Source organism: Podarcis muralis, chromosome 10 (assembly GCF_964188315.1).
Source record: "Podarcis muralis chromosome 10, rPodMur119.hap1.1, whole genome shotgun sequence".
Classification (NCBI taxonomy): Eukaryota; Metazoa; Chordata; class Lepidosauria; order Squamata; family Lacertidae; genus Podarcis; species Podarcis muralis.
The window spans coordinates 72,968,792-72,978,987 of NC_135664.1; the positions used below are offsets into that span (position 1 = coordinate 72,968,792).

The 10,196-nt window shown below is 45.0% G+C and overlaps 1 pseudogene; it reads right to left on the bottom strand.

Annotated features, from left to right (window-relative positions):
* Positions 1-2,570: 2,570 nt before the first annotated feature.
* On the bottom strand, positions 2,571-9,458 carry LOC144329094 (regenerating islet-derived protein 4-like; annotated as a pseudogene).
* Between the last annotated feature and the right edge of the window lie 738 nt (positions 9,459-10,196).

The following is a 10,196-nucleotide window of genomic DNA, read 5'->3' on the forward strand; positions in this document are numbered from 1 at the left end:
ATCCCGAAGGCGCGAAAACCTCACGCATGCACAGGCCTTCTGCCTGCGACAGCCCAGTAGGCCGGCCGAAGCGAGTGGCAATGGGATGTGGGAGGGAGGGAGCTCGCCGCCCCGCGTGTGCCTATGTGGGGCACGTTACAGCCCCGTGACGTCAGCGCCACGCAGGCAGCCAGGCAGGCAGACGGCGAGAGCCCCGAGCTGGCCGGCCTCTCCTCGCCGCCGCCGCCCCGCCTCTCGCCGCCCGACTCGCCCGCCTCCCTCCAGGCAACATCTCGCGGCACACCAGGCAACGTCTCGCGGCACACTAGTGTGCCGCGGAACACCGGTTGGGAAACACTGCTCTAGAGAGCATGGGGTTCAGAAAGAGCGCAGCAGATGCGTGTCTTTATCTAAAAGGCTCGGGATGTGAACAAGAAGCAGTCTTGATATTTGTTGACGATTTATTATACAGTGGAAAGGACGATAAACTTGCACAACAATTTGCCACAAAGCTTGGAGAAAGGTTTCAGATAAAATCACTAGGCAATGTATCTGTTTATCTAGGAGTTAAAATTCAGCAAGATGAAAATGGTAACTATTGGCTCAGCCAAGAAGCTAAAATCCAGTAGTTGCTGGAAAGGTTTAAAATGGACAACTGTGCCGGTGTTAAAACCCCAATGGAGTTAAGTTACACAAAGGATGCTCAAACTGAGCAACAGGCAGAGTTCTGTAATCCCGGGGTTTACCAGTCAGCGATAGGCAGTCTACTCCACATTGCACAGTGGACTTGGCCCGATATAACATATGCTGTCAACATGCTGTGTAGACAAGCTGAAAAACCATCAATTCATGCTTGGCAAGGAGTAAAAAGTGTTTTAAGGTATCTCCAAACTACCAAAAGCTTTCGCTTAAAACTATCAGCAGAGGGCAGCACACAACTTGAATGTTGGGCCGACAGCAGTTGGGCAGATGCTGGACCAGATAGAAAATCAGTGTCAGGAATGGCGATAAAATTTGGAAATGCACTAATTGGTTGGAGATCAAGAAAACAATCACTTATAGCTTTAAGTTCAACTGAATCTGAGTTCAATGCATTATCAGATGTATGTAGAGAACTGGAATTTTATAAGCAACTGCTACAAGAATTGTTTGGAGAATGTTCCCTACCTATCAGAGTGTGGGAAGACAATCAGCCTTGTATTAAACTAGCTAAATCAGGTCAATTCAAGGCACACACAAAACACTTGGATATCCGTTATCAAAATGTATGCCAAAGTGTAAAACAAGGTTTAATTGAACTAAAGTATTGTCCAAGCAAAGAAAATCTCGCAGACGGTTTTACAAAAGCTTTGAGTCTGCAATCTCATAAATGTTTCTGTTCAGGTTTAAATTTGAATTAAGGTTGGTACAGCTCAGTGTTACGAGCGAGAGGGGGTGTTGGTATTAAAGGGTTAAAAGGCTCTAATCAAGACGCTCTAATCACTGAGCAGCTGGAAGTCGTTAAGTTTCCAGGAATGTGAGTTTGTATAAATAGTCAGCTCACTCATGTGTTTGCCCCTTCCCCTCCTTTCCTTTTGGGCGTGTTTGCTGATATGTGTGGTTCGTCACCAGGGTTTTTTGTTTTTGTGTAAATAAACCTTTTATTTGAGTTCCAAACTGCTTGCTCCAAGATTCCTTTATTGAAGGGATGCTGACTCTCCAGCCCTTCTTGGGCCGCTGCGCGAAATGCTCTGCTGTAATGGGACATTGTGGCGGCGGAAGCGCACTGGACATTGCGCTTAGCATTAAACTAATTAAAGTTTAATGGGACAGTAGTCTCTATGGGAGTATATTGTATTTAAAAATGGGGCATCAGAGTTTTTAGGGGGCTAACCAGGTTGGGATAGTTGGGATAGCAGGCTTGCTGGTTTTTGAATGTCTTATGTAGATTTTTTCAATTTCGTTGTTCTGTATGGGACAATGACAATAAAGATTATTGCACTGTATTGTATCATAATATAAGCCTCACTTCCCCCCCAAATTCCGAACATGAAAAGTTAAAGTGCGGCTTATATTCGCGACCTTACTGTATGAAGCCAGGAGCACGGGGTAAACAGCGCCAGGAGCGTGGCAAAACGGCGCCCACCCTGTGCGTAGGCCCCCGTCTGGAAAGGGAGAGAGCGAGGAAGGGGAAAGGCCGCCAGCAACGCAGCATCGCTCCACCCCCCACGCCCAGTATGCAGCCAGGAACAGCGAGGAAGAGAGCAAATAATATTCAGGTGTTTTTTCTCCCCATCCCCTCCAATTTTCAAGGTGCAGCTTAAATTCGGGCCAATACATATGTGTTTTGTTTGTGGTGATGTAATTTCTCTCCACCCCAAAAACATTACGAGTCCTCTAGTATCCCCATGGACATTTTGAAGGAGACAGAGGCCGACGTGTAGGAGAATCACTTTATTAATGTCTTGACACAGAGAAGAGCAAGTCTGGCCCATGAGCGATCTCGCAAGCTGCGACGGCTGGGCAGGCAGGTGGACTTGGGCAACTGTGGAAGACAAGGACCTACAACTTGGTCCCATTCTCCAAAGCGCTGAAATTGCCGAAGCCCATTCCTACATCCGGAATTTGCAGATGTAGTAATTCTCATTATCGCATTGAGTATCATTCCAGTCCATCAAGTCTAAAAAGACGAGGAAGAAGAAACATCAGTTGGAGGAAACAGTGTTTCTGAACAACAGCTGCTGGAAGCCAGAGGAAGAGAGAGGACTCAGAGTCCTACTTGTGGGTTTGCAATTGCAATTACTCTAGGAAGCATTTTTTTAAAGGGAGCCTAGTATTACTCATGCTAGCCAGTTTCATCCAGTATAGGGCTAGAGCTACATGCACACTGGTTTGTAAGGAGAAGGGTCTTCTCGGTGGTGACGCCCGTCCTGTGGAACGCCCTCCCATCAGATCTCAAGGAAATAAACAACTATCTGACATTTAGAAGACATCTGAAGGCAGCCCTGTTTAGGGACGTTTTTAATGACTGATGGTTTAATGCAGGCTTCCTCAACCTCGGCCATCCAGATGTTTTGGACTACAATTCCCAACATCCCTCACCACTGGTCCTGCTAGCTAGGGATCATGGGAGTTGTAGGCCAAAAACAACTGGAGGGCTGAGGTTGAGGGAGACTGTTTTAATGTATTTTTAATCTTTTGTTGGCAGCCGCCCAGAGTGGCTGGGGAAACCCAGCCAGATGAGCAGGGTATAAATAATAAATAAGTTAAGATTATGATTATCAGCCCTGTTTCAGCTCTTAAAAAGGGGGCGGGTGTAGCTTTGGAGACAAACAGCAGTGATTTCAGGAATGAGTTCTGACAGGAGGAGATTCCTATATCCCCAGATCTCTGCACCGTACAATAATTGTGGCACTATCTTCTTTAGAAATACCTCAACTGTGGGAGCTACTAAGCTCCCCCCGTCCTGAACTCTGGAAAACCGTAATAAAGAGTGGATAGAGAGAGAGGATTTCAATTTAGCTGCGAGTAGGTGTGACTTCCAGGACAGTTTTGAATTAAAACCCAAGCCCAGGTACTTATAATAGCATTGTTGTTCAATAGGTTTACAGTGGCACCTCCGGTTGGGAGCTTAATTCGTTCTGGAGGTCCATTCTTATCCTGAAACTGTTCTTAACATGAGGCGCCATTAGCGAAAGGGCGCCTCTCGCTGCACGCAGGCCTCCAGTGCGCGATTTCGGCTCGCATCCCAGGGCAAGGTTTGCATCCGGGAGCAACTACTTCCGGGTTAGCGCAGCTCGTAATCCGACGCGTGCGCAACCAGAAGCGTTCATATCTAGAGGCATCTGTGAGGTTTTCTCCTCTTCCCCAAATCCCCACTTTAGGTTTAGAATGGTTGACTGTCAACTGCTCTTTTGTGCAAAAGACATTCAACTTCCCCAAAAGTCTCCACATCCCAAGTAAGGTAGCAGAAATCAAAACAGTACCGTCGGCATACAAAAGAACTGCGAGTTTGACATCCTCAACAGAAACAGGAAAATATTCTAGACCTCTTAGTTCTTGAACAATATCATTTATATCAAAATTGGGCGGAAAGGGTGCTAGGAGACATCCCTGTCGGACTCCCCTGTCCTTGTGGAGTTGACTAGATAGGCCATTGGCATGACCCAACCGCATTTTCTTATGTTCACATGTACTGAACTTTTCCCCCATAGGGTCGCTGCTTCTATGCTAGTAACCAAGAACCTTTCACTTATCTTTAAGGAAACTTTAATCTTTGTTTCATACAAACCTCATGGTGTACCTTCCAGTGGTGTCCAAACTTTTTTCAAAGAGGGCCAGATTTGATGAAGTGAAGGGCCGTGAGGGCCGACCAAAGGGCCAACCAAAGTTATTGACCTTTTTTTTAACGATTTTACCCCAAACCGGGTTTGGTTGAAGAATGGACTTCTGGAACGGATTAAGTTCATAAACCGAGGTACCACTGTAATATATTTATATGCCACTCATCTGACTGGGTTGCCACAGCCATTCTGGGTGGCTTCCAACAAATTAAACCCATTAAGCACAATCTTTACAACTTGTGGAAACCCCCCTCCTCACCTTCACCATACATCTCGACACAGTGTTTGTCATTTTTGCTGTTGGAGGGTTGTCCAGGTCCCCAATTCACGTAGCCGAACACGGCATTATCGGTCCATAACCACTGTATATTCTGTAAAGGTAAAGGGATCTGTGACCATTAGGTTCAGTCATGGCCGACTCTGGGGTTGTGGCACTCATCTCACTTTACTGGCTGAGGGAGCTGGCGTACAGCTTGCGGGTCATGTGGCCAGCATGACGAAGCTGCTTCTGGCGAACCAGAGCAGCGCACGGAAACACCGTTTACCTTCCCGCCGGAGCGGTACCTATTTATGTACTTCCACTTTGACATGCTTTTGAACTGCTAGGTTGGCAGGAGCAGGGACTGAGCAATGGTAGCTCATTCCGTCGTGGGGATTCGAACCGCTGACCTTCCGATCAGCAAGCCCTAGGCTCTGTGGTTTAACCCACAGCACCACAGCAAAAAGAGTTGGGGTCTGGACTGAGGAAGGGATGTCCCAACGTGAGGTCAGTCTCCCTTCTGCAGTAAGCGACTAATGAAAATATAGTGTCTGGTTTTCAGCTGGAGGGATGGGAACAAATCCCAAGGAAGATGAGGCGGTTGGACCTCTCAGACCTGTAGTGGATGGGGGAGATCTAGGAAGGATCAGCTGTTCCCCATCACCCTTCCTACGCCCCTGTCCCCACCCTTCAGCTCTTCTCCCCAGTGTGATTTTAGAGCAAGGCTGTCAGTGAATTGATTTTCAGCTGGTGGGATCAAATCCCAAGGACTTGTACTGCTTGGGGGAGATCTAGCCAGGATCAGCTGTTCTCCATCACCCAGCACAAGAAATGCACCTGCTACATCCCTGTACTCTGCAGAAGTGTTAAAGGTAGAAAAGACGGTATGTCCTCCTTTCCAACTGGATAGTCAAATACAGTGGTATCTCGGGTTACATACGCTTCAGGTTACAGACTCCGCTAACCTAGAAATAGTACCTCGGGTTAAGAACTTTGCTTCAGGTTGAGAACAGAAATCGTGCTCCTGCGGCGCGGCAGCAGTAGGAGGCACCATTAGCTAAAGTGGTGCTTCAGGTTAAGAACGGACCTCTGGAATGAATTAAGTGCTTAACCCGAGGTACCACTGTATTGCTCCAAGGCTAAGGGGCATATCAACTTTGCTGATTTAAAACCTTATTAAAGTAACATTGCGAGAGTTCTAAATGGGACCTGTGTTGCATCCTGGGGATGCAGGCAGATGGCTACTCTTTGAATTAAGAGCTTCACCAGAGCCCCAGATCCTCCCTTACAGAGATGGGAATATCTGCCCTTCACTTCCCTGCAGGGAGCTCTCGTCTTCTGGACTGCTCCTCTGTGCCCTTGCCGGCTGCTGTTCCTACTGAGAGGCAAATGAAAAAGAGAGTTTGCCCACTTTACTTACCCTCCGGGCCTTTTTCTTTCTGAACAGTCCAATCCAGATGGGGCCTTTGATCTCATATGCCCCCGTTATCGCAGAGGCTATACGTCTGTGCTCTTCCTCGCTAAGGATGGAGGCCAGGTGGCTTTTTTGCCCAAACGTTTGGCAGTCCACCTGGTAGAGAAAAAGAATAAGGGGTTTTACCCTGGAGGTGAGCGTAAGCTGCTTGTTTGCATTGAGCGGCTCCTGTAAGATTTCCCATGCAGGATTGTGCAAGGACCACAGCACAGGGCTTCCAAGAATCTCTCCTTACCTCCGCATCATTCCAACTCCGTGCAGTTTGCCTATATGAATAGCAATTCCACTGAAAGTTGATCCAGTCCTGGGGGCAGCTAAGTGCTTCCGTGCCTGTCGGAGGAGAGGGAACACAATATCAAGGTTGTGGAGAAGGTGGGTGGGTCAGAATCCGGACTATTTGCAGGAAGTGGAGAGGGGCCTCACCCAGGATCTAGGGGTGAGACCTGAAAGGCTGTGTGGCAGGCACAATCTCAAGGTTGCTGAGAACTTGTGGGAAGGGGGATCTAATATCTGCTGTGATTGAGAAGCAAGGATTTGAGCAAAATGGCACTTAGGGAAGAAGATGCAGGAGAGAGGTTGATGCAGCACGCACGGGAGGTAAGCTGGGTGAGGGGAAAGATAAAAGAGCTTTTCCCATATTGTCCAGAAATGAAAATAAAGAGGGCATAGAATTTCTCTCTATTCCCCTCTGAAATTCAGTTAAGGATCTCTCCAAAGATATAGACATTAGTTTAAAGATAAGTTTGGTTCCACCGTTGATGAACTAAGGAGAAATTTTACAACTTAAGTCCTATGAGTTTAGGACAATAAAGCTTACATCAGTATGTTACATTGGTCACAAAAACATATAATGCCCCCGTTTCGTCCTCTGATTGATGTTTGAAATCTATATTACTAGGATTTGCCTCATGAGCCATGCCTTTTCTCCTAATGGTTGCTATCTGCTTGGCTTCTCCCAGTCCAGGTTTGAGGAGCCCAGTTGGGATGTACCTTGCAGAAAGGAGCAGGCAATCAGGAAGCCCGAAATGGAGAGGTGGAAGATAGTGGTGCGTCCCATTGGCACCTGAGAAGAGAGAAGAAAAGAAGAAGAGACTCCTGAGATCTGTGAAATGGGATCGTGCATTTTATAGAATCCTCTAGATCTGTCATCTGTTGATAGAAAGGTTACGGGTGGCAGGCTAAAAGAAGAAGACACCTAATGGAGTTAATGGACAACAGGTCTTTAGCAGACGAAAGGCAGTCCTTGTTCGCACAACTCGTCATGAAAACCCTCTACTTCAAGATATAAGGAAGGCTACTGGGACTGTGGGTTAAACCACAGAGCCTAGGACTTGCTGATCAGAAGGTCGGTGGTTCCAATCCCCGCAACGGGGTGAGCTCCCGTTGCTCGGTCCCTGCTCCTGCCAACCTAGCAGTTCAAAAGCAAGTCAAAGTGCAAGTAGATAAATAGGTGGGAAGGAAACTGCGTTTCTGTGCGCTGCTCTGGTTCGCCAGAAGCAGCTTAGTCATGCTGGCCACATGACCTGGAAGCTGTACGCCGGCTCCCTCAGCCAATAAAGCGAGATGAGCGCCGCAACCCCAGAGTCGGCCACAACAGGGCCTAATGGTCAGGGGTCCCTTTACCTTTACTTACTAACTGAGGAGCAGCTCCCCAGCTGTGAGAGATGGGATGGCAGCTGTAGGGAAGACCACCTGCTTATTATTAAGGCATGGAGAAAGTGGACAGGGACAGGTTTTTTCTCATCACATTGGAAGTCATGGGCATTAAATGGATCTGAATGTTGGAAGAGTCCGGACAGGGAAAAGAAAGAACTTTCTCATGCAGTTCATCATTAAACTATGGAATTCGCTCCTCCAATAGGATTAGACAAATTCACAGAGGCCAAGGCTTTTGATGGCTATTTACTCTGATGTTCTACCTCCCCTGTCTAACGCCACAGTATGGCATTGAGTACCGGTTGCCAGAAACAGCAGGAGGGAATGTGCTGAATAAATTCAGTTTAGGATTTTATTTTATTTTCAATGTTTTTTATTAATTTTCCAAAAAATTAAAACAAACAAACAAATACACACACATCCTATTTATAATTAAACCAATCTTTGAAACATTAATAAGTGACTTCCTCAGATTCCCTTGGCTGAATTTCATTATATATCATTTTAACAGATTTCCAAAATCAATTTTCTCAAAAAATTAACTTGATCACTTAACATCTTCCACTCTTTCTAAATTAGCTTTAAACATCTTGAATCCTATCCTTACATATTTAAATCCCAAGCCTATCTAATATTTGCAAGCTTTTCCAATTAAGTTAACTTAACATATTTAGCTAAATAGTCTTTAAATTTCATCCATTCTCAGTTTAGGATTTATTGCACTCCACTACGCTTGCTTAGAAACAACACACTGTTGGAGGGTGTATTAAGGTAGATGCTTCTTTGAAACATATGTTGACATCATGGGCAACACTCACACATTTTTGGAGAAAAAAACTAAGATGTATAAATACTACTTGGGGGGAGGGAAATAACATTATCAGATGATGATATTATTTTAAACTATATGCCAACTATATGGGGTTTGACAAAGGGTCACCGCAAATGGATTCTCCATGCCCTTATTTCTGCTAAAAGGCTGATTTTAATTCCTTGAAAAGATAATACTATGGCCGCCTTTGATCAATGGATAGAAGATATGACAGTTCTTGCAACATATGAATGGATTGCTTTTAGCTGCAGATTTTGTATGGATAAATACAACCATATGTGAAATCTATTAATAAAGCATATAATGTCTTGATAATAATTTTACATTTATTGGATTAATTGTATTCCTTATATACATATATACTCTATTGTATTGTTTATGGTTATTTTATCTCCCCCCCCCCTATCACATTATTCACTTTTCCTTTCTTTTATATTATTTTTTCACTGAACGCTTATAATAGAATATAAATATTAAAAATTGTATACATTTATTCTCATTATCATATCACATTCTCCCCTGCTCTGAGATTGAAAATATTCAGTTAATAGAAGGTTAGAAAGGAAGAAAAAGGAAGAAATGATGATGACGATGATGATGATGATATAAAGTAAATTATGAAGAATTACAGACAAACAACAGGCCAAGGCATCACATTCATACCCTGCTGAGGGGCTTTCCAAAGGCATCTAAGTGGCTGTTGCTGGCTATTTCTATGAACCTTACTCACCTTGTGGCCTATTAGACTCTTTGTTTGGCAAGTCTGGAGAGATGGGAAGCTGGTCTCTTCTGCAACGGATATTATAAAGTCCTGAAACTCCCTTAGGCGAACTGGTGCGAGTGGTGTGTGCATGTGGCCCCGTCATCAGGAAGAACTACTGAACCCAAAAGCACATCTTGGCCATTTGGGAGTTTCATGGCTGAGCAGTGATCCATACGGAAACTCGGGAGAAGAATGACCAGAAAATATCCAGATTCGAGGAAGGATCTGATAAACCGTTTGCTCAAAATACACCCCTTGCCACTTCTGCAAACTCCTTAACATACCCTCCAACATTTCTCCGATAATAATAGGGATATTCTCTAGGGACATCAGGAAGCTTCTTCTGCGTTTGATCTCGCTGAACACCTAGGCACCAGGCACACGCCTACATTGATCGCCTTGAGCCAGTTGCAACCTATCTGCCTAACCTCCCATGCCAAATTGTTGTAATGAAAAAAATTCGAGGGAAGGGATCTTGTGCAATGCCTTCCCCAGATAAATGGAATAAAAGAAAAGTTCAGCTGTAATCTGCCTGGAGCCCCTGTCAGGGAAAAGGGCAGAATTAATTTTAAGATGTATTTTAATTAATTGATGTCTGTTTTCATGCAATTTGTGTTGTTTTTATGATGTTAGGTGCTCTGAGCCCGGCCTTGGCCGTGGAGGGACGGCTACAAATAAAAATATACTATTATTACCACAACAACAACAACAATGAAAATGCTCAGGAACATATCAAAGAGCAAATCCTATTGAACTCAGTCAGACTTACTTCTGAGTAAGAATGCTCAGGATTGCAGTGTAAGGCTTGCCAGTTTTTACCCAGTTACCTGGGAGTAAGCTCCATAGAACATAGTGGGACTTACTTCTGAGTAGATAGTGTACAATTGAACAGTCCCTGCATTTTTGCTAAG